Here is a 14,476-nt window from a genome sequence, read left to right on the forward strand (position 1 = left end):
GTCTACCATGTTTGGGAGGGAGGGGAATTCAAAAGAATTGTTGGGGTGGGGGGAGGGAAGACTTGACGGAGCCTCACTTTAAAAACAAAAACACAAAAAACCTAAAAAAACAAAAAAAAAAAGAAAGAAAAAAATTTGTGATTGGCTGGTCGATAAATACCAGTGTGTTCCGGCGCACGTGACTGCCCAGGCATGCGCGTTCGTGTATGTGTGTGCACGTGTGTTCATGTGCATCCGCGTGCATCCTTTCTGTCCGTATGTGTGTGTGTGTGCGCACGCGCGCGCCTGTGTCCACCCCCCCCCTCGCCCCCCCCTCAGAAAGCTGCATCACTCACGAGTCTGCAGGCTGGCTGGCCGGCCATCTGCTTTTTATTCTGAATTCTTTTTTTTTTTTAAACGATGAGAACACACAAGCACACCAGTTGCTGCCTCAAAGCAGCTCCTCTGGGGAGCACGGGGATGAGCAAGTGCTTTTTCCTGATCCCAGCAGGGAGCTCCTTGGCATTTGCAAATAGCCTCAAAAGATTATTTTTTTTTTTTTCCTTTTGACCCAGCAGTAGCGTGGAGCCACTGCCATGTGGAAAAAACTGAGAGCAGGAGGGACCTCTTGGAGCAACTGTGTGTTTATTTATTTATGGGTGTTTTTTTTTTAAAGGCAAGTGGCCACTTAGGCTCACCTGAGTATCTGCGGGCGGTCCCTCCCTCCTCCTCATCACTTTTGAGTGGAGACGGGGGGATCAGAGACCCTTTGTCGTCAAGGGGTGTCTCCAGAGCAGAAAAAGCCACGCTCCCCCTCTCTGGGGTAAATCAGGTATGGGAGATTTCATCATCATTGAATTCATCAGAATTCAATATTCCTATGAGTTCTCTCTTTCATTGTGTGAAAACAGGAAAAAAAAAAGTTGTTTGCAAGCAGCCTCCTGAGAGCTGTCAGCGCCCCTCCTCCACCCCCTTGGCCTCGCTTGCTGAGTGCTCCCTGTGCCAGGCCGCCGCGTGTTCCAGCACCAGGCCATCACTGACAGAAACGTTTACTTAACGAATGTTCTTAAACCAGTGTGTACTTCACGCGTCTCCTCTCGTCTCTCTGTGTTGTGTATTTCCTGTGTATGTGGTTTTGCTTAGGCAGGTATAACTTAGCAAAGACTTTTAAGTATTGCACCTTTTATTTTTGGTTTTGACCTCTTTCATTTTCCCCCTCCCCCCTTTGTAATGTTGCTTTTTTTTTTTTAATTTCGGTATTTAAATACTATTTTTTTTTAAAGCATCATGTAGTAGTACTCTGGGCTGAATAGGGGGGCAACTTTTAATCCACAGTTATCACCAACATGTATGTACTTAAGTTGGAATCAAAATGTATCAAACGGCTTTCTATTTTTTTTTCTTTTTGTTTGTGAAGAGAGTTCCAGCAGACCTAAAGGGGAACCCGCGTTTCTACAAAGTGGAGGGCTGGCGGGCGGGCGGGGTGGGGGGGAGGGGGGCTGTGTGCCGGTAATGTGCTAGCACTTGTGTGGACTTTGCGGTCTGCATTATACTGTTTAACATAAAGTGCCGACATTCTGAACCAGCAAATACCTGCCCATTCCAACCCTTGGTGGGAGCATTTCTCTCCTGTCCTCCGTAACTTGCTGCTAGTGAGGACAAAGGAGTCTTTTTTTTTCTTTCTTTCTTTAGCATCTTCAGTGACAGATACAACGATGCCTGATGTATTTGACTCTTAGCTTGTGTCTGTGTGTCGGTGGGTGGGTGTGTCTAGGGAAAAAAGGAAAAAAAAAAGGCAAAACTGAGTTGTTTGCATCTAAGTGGTTCTGTGAGACAGAGAACGCGAACTCTGCAGGCCTCTCGGCTTCTCCTGTCGACCATGTCCCCTCGCCTCAAGAGATTGGCGCGCGTCGTCCACGGGGGCCTTCACCCCAAGCCCTCTCGGTGACCCCCTGGGTGGGGAGGTGGTCAGAACTTGTGTGGTCCCGTCGGATGCCTTGTCGAAAACGTAACTGTGCCCTCCTTCCGCTCTCCGGTTCTCATCACCGCCATGCCCCGTCCACCTCTGCCCGGGGAGGCTGGACCCGTCTCCCTCCAGCCCCCTCCGACCGCGCCGTGTGCAGTGCAGAACCCCCACTGTGTGTGCGGCGACCTCGGCGGGCCCCCACACCTGCGGAAGGCAAGATCCTTGGTGTCCCTGGGCCAGGAGCACATCCCCAGGCTCCCCTGAGCCAGCGGTGACCCTGTCCACTGCCACTCTCGGTTTCCTGTCGTGCCCTGTCCCTCCTCCTCCTCCTCCTCCTCTGCCTGTTGGTTCCTTGACCTGCACTATGGGTTAGTTGAGTTCCTTACGATACTACGGTGAAAGCCGGGTGCTAGAGCCCCTCTTGTTTACAAGACATAATGAGGGATTTGAAATATGTAAAAAAAAAAATACAAAAAACAAAAAAAAAAACAAAAAAACAAAAAAAAAAGAAACCATGAGAAGCTAAAATGTTCTTCCATCATAAGCTTAAAGGGAAAAAAATGTAAAACTTAAAAAAAAAGACCAAAAAAGTGCGTGTGTATATATATATGTATATATATATACACACACACCCATATGTATATGTATATACACACACACATAAATATATATTTTAGATGAAGACTAACTCTGGGAGCATTTAACAGTGTTTTTTGTTTTTGTTTTTAACATTTGTTTTCCTGCTTTAAAATTTGCAAGCATTCTCAGGAATTCTAGGGTAGGAAGCCAGTTTTTTGATGATGGTTTATTTAACCGTATCTTATCCTAGATAGACGGCTGTTTCTTTCCTGTTAATAAACTTTTACAAGTTCCTGAAACTTCAAAAAGTTTAAACAATTTTTACTTCAAAAAAAATGTAAAAACAAAAGTCTCCAAACATTATTGTCATACTGGGGATCACACATTTTAAAACATGTAGAAATATTTTTTAAAAATTATCAATTTAGCAGCAACAGGTAAATTCATTATCCAAAAAAAGTGTGGGAGAAGGATTAAGCTTTATATTCCATGGATTTATTTGCAACTGTGTGTAATTTACTGGGAGATTGTTTGGTATGTTTAAATGGGAATGCCATCACTTCGTTCCTTTCCATTTAAGAGTGAACTGAAATCTCCCCTTAATAATTTATTTTTCTGAAAGGAACCCTTCTCCATAATTCCCCCAACTCTAGCTACAGAAGGAAGGAAAAAAAGAAACAACAGCTTAAAAAAAAAAAGCAAACTCTAATCTGTAAAATAGTACAGTTTGATTGCTGAGAATCTATGTAAAAAGTTAGGAGATATAGGTTCATACTTTTTTGGAACAAATTTTAAATATAGGCATTACTAGAGGAAAAATATATGGACTGTTCTATTAATGAAGAATGTCTGCCTTTCCTCCGTTTGTTATGGGAGGAGATGAAAAAGAATAGAATCTAATAAGGAACAAGTGATTTTACTTTTTTTTTTTTTTTTTTTTTTTTTTAGCTCCCAGCTACTGTTGTGCTCATTTTAATTGCTGTTTTGAAAATCTGCTGCTTAACGATCCCCGTCCCTCAGCCGGAGATGTGGAGTATTTTCCTTTCGGTTTTTGGTGATGTAGAATCCTCCGTTTGTGTTCCCTCCCGGGGCCAGGGGTCAGAATTCCCAAGCACGAACACAGCTTCTTCTCGACATCTAAGCTTCCTCACGGGGACGAGCACTCCAGCTTGACAGGTGGAGGGAGTGGGTGCAGTTGCTGCCTGCGATTTCTCGAAAACCGCTTTAGTGCCTTCATACATACACCCAGACATCCCGAGAAGCAGGGGGGCGCGCCGTGCGCCCATTCCACAGACTGCCCACACGCTTGCCCGTCGAGAGCATTGGAATCGGTCAGGCCCCAAAGGCGGCGGGCTAGACTCAGAGCAACACAGATGAAGGAAGTGGGGCGGGTCCGTGGACTGTGGCATGCCGGTGTCCTTCCTTGGGTGGCTCCATCGCTGTGGTCCCCCCCACCCCCCCCCCTCTGCCAGGCGTGTCATGCTGACAACGGCCGGGACGCGAGAAGTCAGAGTCTCCTTGCGCGGGGCCAGTGGAAAGAGGTTTTTGTTCCTATTTCTCTGCTCTTGTCCTCTCTGCCTCTGTTCCCTCCCCACTTCCCTCCATCCCGTCATTTTGCCGGAATCTTGGCTTGATTGGTTGGCAGTGACCTAAGAATAGGAGGTAGCAGTGCTGTAAGAGAAGGGAAACTCTCTTCCCCTGGTGTGGTGTGGTGTAGTGTGGTGGGAGCCATCTCCGAGAGCGGGAGGTGTCCTCAGCACACACACACAGACACACACACACACACACACGGGAAGCAGCTCTGGGCGCGTGCTGCCATGCAGACGGAGGCTTGCTGGTCACCCTCATGTCTTAGGTCGCACACATTTCCTCGTGAGCTCTCCACGACTTTCTTCCAGTTTTGCAGACCCCCGATTACTAGTGGTAGCGTTGATCTCTCAAAGGGTCACCGACTGGGGCTCTCTTACCACACGAGTAGCCAAAATGAAGACGAAGCCCCTTGTAACAGAAGGTGCGTCTTCGATCAGACCTCAGCGAGCAGTTGAGACCCACTGCCGTGACCTGATTTTAGGTTTGTTTGTTTCTGTTTTTTTTTAATAAAACAGCCAAATCAAGATCTTTAAGGCACTGAAGAAATGAATACCCCGTCTTTGATCCCTCAGAGTCCGGCCTTGATATTTTTCCTTTGCAGCATTCCTAGACGTGACTCTGCGTTGCTGCAAGTGGTTTGCAAACCAAATCCTTTCTTTCGTGTCCCCCGGTAACTCGACATTGTCCGCGACTGTCCTGCGGTTTTCATTGGTAGCAGCTTGGTTTTCTGTTACTGTGGCTCCTGCTCTAAGAACTTTTCCACCTCTTCTGACATGAATGTAGCATAAATTAGCAAATGGTTCTTCCAAGTTCATATGTTTAAGCAGAAACTTAAATTTCATGGGCTATTAACCTGTTGCAAATATTCACTCTCACTTTTACCACTGTTTTTAGGGGCGGGGGGGAGAGACAGTTTTTGTAGGGTTAACAGCCAGATTCCATATCGACCTCAGATGCTGTGTACTTTTTTATTTTCATATTTGCCATCTTGACCCTTAAACAAAAAGGAGACGTTTGTGCACTGAAAAACAAAACAAAACAAAAAAAAAAGACGCTTAAGCCAAGCTTGTGCTTCTCTGTAATATAAATGAGATGTTTTCAGCAGACTTGGCTGTAACAGTCACCTCTCGGATTAGGGAACAATTGAGTCCAGGTGTAGAAGGGTCCCCATTTCTTCCCTCAGAGTTCAGAGTCAACACGGAATGCTTCATAGGTTATTATTTGGGATTTTTTTTTTCTTATGTTTTTAAGACTCTATAGGGTCCTTAGGAGTTGGTACATTTTTATTTTAAAGTGGTTAATAAAAGCCTTCCCTCCTCCAGTGTTTTTTGAACAAGTTTTGTCAGTTTGATGTTCTATGCATTAACTATACTTCTTAGTGTTAACTGCAAAAAGAAATACTGCTCTTTGATTTGATTTCCTTCCTGTGAGTGTGCAGCCAAAGTCACATGGCAGGTGCAGATGGGTGAGTCTAGCTGTGTGCTGACAGTCGCCAGCTCTCCACAGTCACCCAGAAAATAGAGGACCAGCACCCACTGCACACCCCACCCCACCCCCGCCTTCCTGTCGGCAAGGCTCAGAACAGGCAAATAAGACGTTGTCTCATCCAGGTCGTTGTCAGCCTGTTAGAGAGAGAACCTACTCAGGTCCGGAGTTAATGCACACCCTGTAACACCCCGACAGTTCTGGCCAGTGCCAAAGGTGTGTGCATTTGCTGAGATGCGCCCTGGTTCGCACTGACGGTGTTTTCTCGCATTTCACAAAGGAGGTCGTGGGCATCCCTCCACCCCGAGACTCCAAAGCACAGTAGTGATACAATGGAACAGTGGCGCTTCCCAATGCTCACGCCTCTTCTAACTTTCTTTATGCACCACCAAAGGAAAGAGGCCGTGGACATGTGCAGGCTGGTGACAGGAACACTGGTCAGGGAGGGGAACGAGTCGTCCCGGCTGGCCATGTGCCAGCAGTCACCCGGTTCACATCTGGACTCGCCACCAAGTATTCTAACAAGCAAGTAGCTTGCCAGTGGTCAATATCCTGGACCAGCCTCTATTATCACCAAAAAGGAATAGCAAAAGTGAATAGAATCTGCAAGTGTTTGTCTCATAGAATTGAAATAGTTCCCTTTTTTACATAGGCAGTAGCCTGCTTTTTTTTTTTTTTTTTGGCTTTTTGGACCACACCCAGTGATGCACAGGGGTTATTCCTGGCTCTGCACTCAGGAATCACTCCTGGCGGTGCTCGGGGGGACCCTATGGGATGCTGGAAATCGAACCCAGGTTGGCCGCGTGCAAGGCAAACGCCCTACTCGGCTCTGTGCTATTGCTCCAGCCTCCTGCATTTTTTTTTTAAACCATCAACTATGCACATCAGGAAAATGGTACTGCCCTGTCCACAGAGTCCCCACAAGATTCAGCCACTGCTTCATCTCAGCGTTCCTTGTTCTGTTCACGGGAGGGGAAAGGTCAGATCAGGTGAGAAGGGTTCTGATTTATTTAAAAAAAAAATGAAAGGCATTTTTCCTAAAAGCATTTCGTGCCTCGATTTCCTTCTCAAACCGTCTAAAACCACTGCTTTGGAAATAAGTTACCAATCGCAGTTGATCCGTTTCTGTCCAATATTAGTAAGTTGGTTGTATTTGGGGTTCTGTTTTTCTTTTTCCTTTTAAAAAGTGAAAGTCACCTGACTGCTAAAAAAAAGTGAGCAGTAGAAGGGAAGTTGTCGAGGTTCCAGAGAGCAGCCGAGCTGTGAAGTGAAGCTCGATTGGGCCCAGCTTCTCCCCCGGTGCAGTTCTCAGGGCTGGGCTGGAGTGGCCTGATGCAGGACTCGCCTGTCTGATGCTCTGGGCGGGGAAGACAGTCGGTCCAAAAATCAAGGGAGAGGGGGCGGTTCCTCCAGAAAAAAAAAAAAAAAAACACCTCTCGGGCCCCTGTCAGGAGCGGCATGCCTTTTAAAGGTAATTGAGTTTCTCACCAAGTGATGTATTCAGTGTGACACTTTGCCAGAGATTGCAGGATGAGTTAGAACGCGTGTTGAAAACACCACCCCTAGCCCCGTTTTTAATGCGTCCAAGAAATTGATGACTTCGAGTGTAGTATTTCTGAATGTGCCTTTGTGAGTCCAGAGACCGCCCGTCTCTGGGGGAAGGTGTCAGGGGGCTCAGACAGCGGGAAAAGCGTCAGCTCCACCTTGTGGGAAACAGTGGCTCCTCCCCTGGCAGCCCCCAGGGGAGACTGTTGGCATCAATATTGCACAGGGCAGTGGGGTGTCGGGGAAGAAGGTCTGAGACCTGGGGAGAAGCGAGGAGCCCCAAGGTGATGGTTAACGGCACACAATGACCCAGGTTAGGGGGTGCACAAGTGGCCAGGTTAGTTCAAGGGTGCAGGTGGTATTTCTCTGCATTGCTGAGTTTTCTGCGTGTGCGCATGCGTGGCTCTCGCATCTTTCGTTTTTCTGTAAGCACTGGAGAGTGGGGAGATGGTGACGTTTGTGCCTGTCAAGGAGGTGGCGAGCTTCCGCCACGGGGCAGGCACCCCGAGTCCCAGCCTCACAGGGAAGGCACCTCTTGCCCCATGTGGAAGTCATGTCGCGTTCCTGCAAACAGGGTATTGCACGCCAGGAAAAAGATTTGGGAAGCGAAAGATGGAAGTGTTTGAGAAAGCAGACAAAAAAATAAATTCGAAGTCGTACTTTGTTTCTTCAGAACTCTTCGAGTTACTTGCAGTGTCTCTTCACGTGTTTATTTCTGTGTGTTTCCAACGATTACACCTCTTCTCCCCACTCCCCGATCTCCTAAAGAAATACCAAGTCAATGCTAAGGGCCATTTCCAGAATTCCTCAGAACTCCCCAAGGAGGAAAGCGACCCCTCCCTCCCTCCCCCCTGGGAGATTCCTTGGGCCTCATTCAGGAAGGCGAGACTGTGGCTGTTTCACTCCCATTCCTCTCTCACGGCCTTGAAATGTATTATTATGCAAATGTGAATTTTGATACTGAATTTAAGAAGAGGTTATTGGAGTTTTTTTTTGTTTTTTTAAAGTCCCATATGTGGTCATCCTTGCTTCTTAATTTTGTCATGTGAATTGTAACTATGCATTCTGCACAGGGGGGGCGGGGCGGGCGGGCAGAGGGATTGCATCACGCATCCTTCTACAGTTTCTGTGTCCATGGTGTCCCCAGGTCCTGGCGGGGAAGGGGTGAGCAGGAGTGGGCAGCAGGGTGGGCACAGTGAGGTGGAGGGAGGCTCCCATCACCCAGTCAGGTCCAGGCGCGCAGTGTTACCCCCCCCTTGCCGGCCACCCCCCTCCCGTGCCCTGCGCCTCCTTCCGTCCCTGCAGTCAGAGCCCTGTCGAGCTCAGGAAGCCAGGCCTGCCCTGTGCTGACCTTCAGGTTCACCTTCCCACAGCTCCTCTTCTGCTCTCCTTTTCCATTTGTCTCTCTTCAGCCATTTCGGAAGTGAACTTGGTTATCCGGAAACGGCCTTGCCCCCTGGGGAGGGGGACGTGGCTTGGCGGGCCGGGAGGGGATCCTCTTCTCCATGTGCTCTCCTCTCCGCTCCTTGGCGGTGATGCTTTAGCTGTTGGTAAACTCGCAGGAAATGAGGCGTTTGCTTCCCCCACCCCCACCCCCACCCCCACCCCTCCTCGAAAGGCTGCGGCCTCCTCTTTGCCCAAACAGAATTCCCCGGTCGATCTTGCCTCCGAGGCCTGACACTTGCCTTGCTTTGCGACAGAGGCATTCTTCGCGACACAGTATCGTCCCCCAGAGGTGGCTCTGCCCGAATTCAGTGTTTCCACGCAGCATCTTTGTCGTTGGCGTTCACAGTACTGTAAGGAGGAACCGACTCAGCCGTGGGGCGCACGGTCCTTATCAGGGTTCCCGGGGGGCAGATGGCCTTTCCACAAACCAACACGAAAACAGAATCCTAAATGTCTCAGCTGTCTCACACAAACCAATACCTCGAGGTACACTTCCCCCCGACCGCCCCTCTCCGTGTCTGACACCCGCGGGTTTTCCTTTTTGAAATATGAATGTGTAAATAGGATACTTTTTACAAATTTTTTTTTCTTTGCTGTGAAAGTAACCCCATAATATGATGTCCCCTCTCCCCTTTTTTGGTTTTCTTCTTAAGCCATCATAAGTTTCAGCTCTTAAGTTTGCATGAATTAGGAAGAGAAAGCAGGTCAGGGAGTGGATTTGGCTCTCGTTGCCTCTGGTACACTGGGGACGGCGGCCCCGGGTCCAGGAAATGTCCAGCCACAGGTGGGGCTCTGCTGCTCTGCTGACGCTTGCTCTTCTCAAAGTTCCAGACCGTTTCTGATGGGAAACCCTGAGCACTCTTTCTTGGTTCAGAGTCTCTCTCTCTCTCTCTCTCTCTCTCTCTCTCCCTCTCCCCCCCCCCCCCCACGGAACCTAGAAGCATTGGGTAGTTCACCAAGGCAATTAGTCCCTGACCATAGTAGAACTCGTCGCCTTGTCCCTTGGTGATAACGCTGGACAGGAACCGATTTCTCTCACAGACGGAGCCTATCTAAGGCGATGCACCAGTGTCCGCCACGCTCGTCTGTGAAACGGGCATCAGGGCGAAGGAAACACAGTTCACAAGAGATGCCTGCTGGGCTCTGTCGGCTTCCGCTCGGCTGTCTACCGGCAGTCAGGGGCAGGGTCCAAAGGGACCGTTGGGGATCGCTCCTCCTTCACGAAATCTTCCTGCTTCTCGAAGTTGAACCCTCCTTGAGCCTCAGCCAGTGCCCAGATCTTACACGGTGACGACTTCCTTTGCAGGGAAGAAGCTTGATCCTAGATGCGTCCCTTATCCACTCCCCACCTTCTGACGGGGATGCTCTCCAGCCCGGGGCTTGACTTTTGGGGGTTGCTGGAGCAGCCCCTGGTCCGTTTCCTTTCTCTGACCCCTCCTCAGTTCTTCCTGGCCTTGTATGACTCTGACGCTCCCAAAGGGCTTTGCTGATCTCTGCACTTCTTCCCCGGGACACTTTCCCCTTTGCACACACCAGTGACCAAAGTGTGTCCAGTGATCTTACAGAAGACATCAAAAATGGTGCATGCACCGTGAATGTGCTCACAGAGACACGTGCACAAGATTCTGCACCCTTGGCCTTAACCTCAGTATGACTTAAGGTGCAGGAACATTTTTAACAGGTTTAAAAAAAAAATTAAAAAAAAAAAAAGAAACCCTTCTGGGAGGGGGATTAAAAAAAAAAGCAGACAAAACAGCTCGACTGTGCCCATTCCTCTCTCTCTGTTTGCTTCTAACTTCTCATTTTGGGCCCACCCCGCCCCACCCATTTTGAGTAACCAAAAAAAAAAAAAAACCACAAAAAAAAAAAAAGACAGACAACAAAAGCAACCTGAGGAGAGGTTTCTGGACTATTTTATCTTTCTCCATTTGGATGGAGATATAAATGCTGCTTTGGGTTCCACGATCCTAGGGGGCTATGTTTACAAGTCAAATACATCCTACCAAATCAGGAAACTGAATCACAGGGGGCCCTTCAGTGCGAGGGAGGGACGCAGGTACGGGGAGAGGCAGGCAGGCATGGGCAGCTCCCTTCCTCTTCCTCCCTTCACTTTTCTCCGCGCCCCCTTCTAACAGAGGTGCAGAGACGGGCATAGGAACAGGCAGCTTTCCAACTTTGCACGCAGACAGGTAAAGGAAGGTACCGCAGAAACCCCCCTCAACCTGGAACATTCTCCGCAGCCCCCGGTCCCGCCAGTGGCCCCGTAGCTGCACGGACTGATGCGCTCTGCAAGTTACCTAGAAGTGTTTTGTTTTTCTTATACTTGAAATAGCTTTTACAATATTATTTGGATGGCTTTCTTCTCTCTCTTCTGGTGGGCAACAGAGAAAGTGGATGAGGGGGTGCCGAGAAGTGTGAGGGGGAGAAAAGGGAGGACGTGGCATTGTTTGGTTCTCACCCCCACCCCCCTTTAAACATAGAGGTTTAATCCAACTCCCATATGTCGAAATTGCTCCTCATGTTACTGGTTTTACATGGACACAGAAACTAGGCACTTTAGAGGTGCACTTGCATGGCAGGCTGGCCCCCTTTTCTATATTTTATTTTACTTTTTTTAGTATAGTGGTACTTAAAATCACTGGTTCACTTAAAAAAAACAATAAAATGTTAAACTCTACTAATGTACAAATAAGCTGAAAAATTGCATTTTATGTGTATTTTTTGCCATAGCAGGTACTGTATTTCTCATGCTGGATTTCAAAAAAAAAAAAATCAAAACAAAAAAAAAAACAACTAAAGGGTGGTGTTTTATTGGATTGTGACAGGTTGAATATAAGGAAGTCGTCGTCATTTCATTAAACCTGAGAGATGATGTAATGCATATGTAAGAGTTTTCTGAAGGGTTTTTTTGGGCTTTTAAGCAGCTTATTTTTGTTTTTGTTTAGTTTTTTATTTTATTTTGGAAAGATATGATTGTATTATGTGCAACTCAGTTGCTTACATTATAACTACAAAATATTTTTGGGTTCCTGGAAAAAAAAAAAAGAAAAAAGACTAATAAATGTGTTTGGCTGCTAAGCACTTCTTGTAGTTTCCAGTTTTATTCGCCATTTAGTTCGTTCAGTTTCCGACAGCGTTCTCCTCTACCGTTTTTCCTCTCCCGCTCCACATGAAAGATCAACTAGAAATCCAGTGTCAGAACTTGGGTCTCAACGCCGGGATTCTCATCTCATCACTTCTGTGGCTGGGATAGCCATTGTCATTGGCCAGTTGGTTTGCACTGCGTGTCGGGGGACAGATTCCAGAAGCTCTGCAAGAGATGAGTGTTGTCCTGTCTAACCTGGGGGTGCACCTGCGGGGAGCCTCCAACCCAGCCTTGAGCTCTGGCACTCCGAGGAACAGCCGCACCTCACCCTGGAGGCCAAGTGTCCTCTCCGAACAGGTCCTTACTTGTCACCTGCCAAGTTAGAAGCTTGTTAATACATGTAATCATGCTGGAGCAATAGCACAGCGGGTAGGGCGTTTTCCTTGCACACGGCCAACCCGGGTTCGATTCCCAGCATCCCATATGGTCCCCTGAGCACCACTAGGGGTAATTCCTGAGCACAGAGCCAGGAGTAACCTCTGTGCATCGCTGGGTGTGACCCAAAAAGAAAAAACAAAACAAAACATGTAATCAAGAATGGCAAGGGGGAGGCTGGAGTGATAGCATAGCAGGTAGGGCATTTGCCCTGCATGCAGCTGACCCGTGTTCAATCCCTAGCATCCCATATGGTCCCCCAAACACTGCCAGGAGTGATTCCTGAGTACAGAGCCAGGAGTAACCCCTGAGTATTGCTGGGTGTGACTCCGCCCCCCAAAAAAGAATGGTTGGGGCTGGAGCAATAGCACAGTGGGTAGGGCATTTGCCTTGCATGTGGCTGACCTGGGTTCAATCCCCAGCATCCCATAGGGTCCCCCAAGCACCGCCAGGAGTCATTACTGAGTGCGTGAGCCAGGACTAACCCCTGAGCATCGCCGGGTGTGACCCAAAAAGACAAAAGAATGGCAAAGGAAGGCCCGAGCACAGAGCCAGGAATAACCGCAAGAATGGCAGAAGGGAGGAATGGAAGGAAAATGTTTCCCCATTTCTAGGAACTGCAGTGACTTAGTTCTCAGAGTGCTGTGTGGGGAGCAGAGGGAGGGGAGCGAGAGAGAGAACTGCAGCTCAGAACAAGGTTTCGCCAGCGGCAGTGATGGAGTGAGTGGTGACTCACCATACCAAGGCCGGCTTCGAAGCATCCACGTATATCCAACTCTGGTAGTTGAAACTTGTCTGTCACCGGTGCAACCACGTAGGATCCCAGACACCACTGGGGAGAGTCACTGTGGGTCCAGAGAGCGCTCAAGGGGCAGGATGCCTGGGTTTGACCCCCCAGCACTGCATAGTCCTCCAAGCACTGCCAAGACTGACTCCTGAGCACAGTCAGGAGTAGCTCCTGAGTACCACTAGGTGTGGCCCCTAAAACCAAGTCTCACTGGGCTAAGCAAGGACTCGATGTGGATATAACTGGCAAGCAAAGGCATCTTGACAGGACACATACCAGCCAAGAGAGGGCGCTGTCCTGATCACACCACGGGTGCGGTTCCTCCAGTGCAGGCCCATTCTCTGTGGCCCCTTCTCCCCTGGTGAAAGCCCTCCTCAGGGCTAGAGCAATAGTATAGCGGGTGTAGGGCATTTGCCTTGCACGCGGCCGACCCAAGTTCAATTCCCAGCATCCCATATGGTTTCCTGAGCACTGCCAGGGGTGATTCTTGAGTGCAGAGCCAGGAGTAACCTCTGTGCATCACCAGGTTGACCCAAAAAGAAAAAAAGAAAAAACCCTCTTGTGTGCACAGGCCTGCCCCTGCCTCCCTCTGGAGAGTTCTCTCCTGATCTGCTTTCTGCTTCTACCATCAGAACCACTAGAATATCGAACCCCAGTCTATCCCCAGCACCACATACGGTTCCTGAGCACAGCTGGGTATGGTTCCCCCCCCTCCCCACAAAATAAAACAAACTTCTTGGGCCAGAGTAATAGTACAACGAGTAGGGTGCTTGCTTGCGTCTGGCCTATCTGAATTTAGTCCCCTAGACTACCTATGGTCCCCAAGCCCCACCTGAAGGAAGTCCTGAGCACAGCTGGGTGTGGCCCTAAAAATCAAAGAAAAAAGGAAAACTTCCTATTCCGGTGAGCGTGGCCGTTTGCCTCTAAGTAATGCAACTCCACATCTGTGCTCTGTTACGTTACTTAAAAGTAAAAAAGTAAAGGCCCTCCCGTTGATCATCGATTTGCTCGAGCGTGCCCAGTAACGTCTCCATTGGAGACTGTTGTTACTGTGTTTGGCATATCGAATACGTCACGGGGAGCTTGCCAGGCTCTGCCGTGCAGGCGAGATACTCTCGGCAGCTTGCCGGGTTCTCCGAGAGGGGCGGAGGAATCGAACTCAGGTCGGCCATGTTGGCTGCGTGCAAGGCAAACACCCTACCGCTGTGCTATTGCTCCATCCCTTGTATGTTACTTATCATTTGCCTTTCCTATCCTTTATCTGCTTAATTTTGGGCCACACCTGGCTGTGTCAGCGATTATTCCTGGCAGGACTTGGGACCATCTGGGGTGCTGGAGATTGAATCCAGGCCAGCTGTGTGCAAGGCAAATGCCCTACCTGCTCTGGTCCACAGGCCAGACCTTGCAATACTGGATTTCATTAGTGCGTAAAGCCAGGCCCTCCTCTGTTCTGTGTTCGAGTCTCACTAGACAGCGATACCCACCCTCAACGCCACTTTTACTCTCCTCTTTCCTCTGATCTTTCCATGATGGAGGGCCGCCCCTGGGGGTAAGTTTTGTTTCCTAGGCCCGCTGCATC

This window comes from Sorex fumeus, unplaced genomic scaffold (genome assembly GCF_029834395.1).
Source record: "Sorex fumeus unplaced genomic scaffold, SorFum_2.1 ptg000125l, whole genome shotgun sequence".
NCBI lineage: Eukaryota > Metazoa > Chordata > Mammalia > Eulipotyphla > Soricidae > Sorex > Sorex fumeus.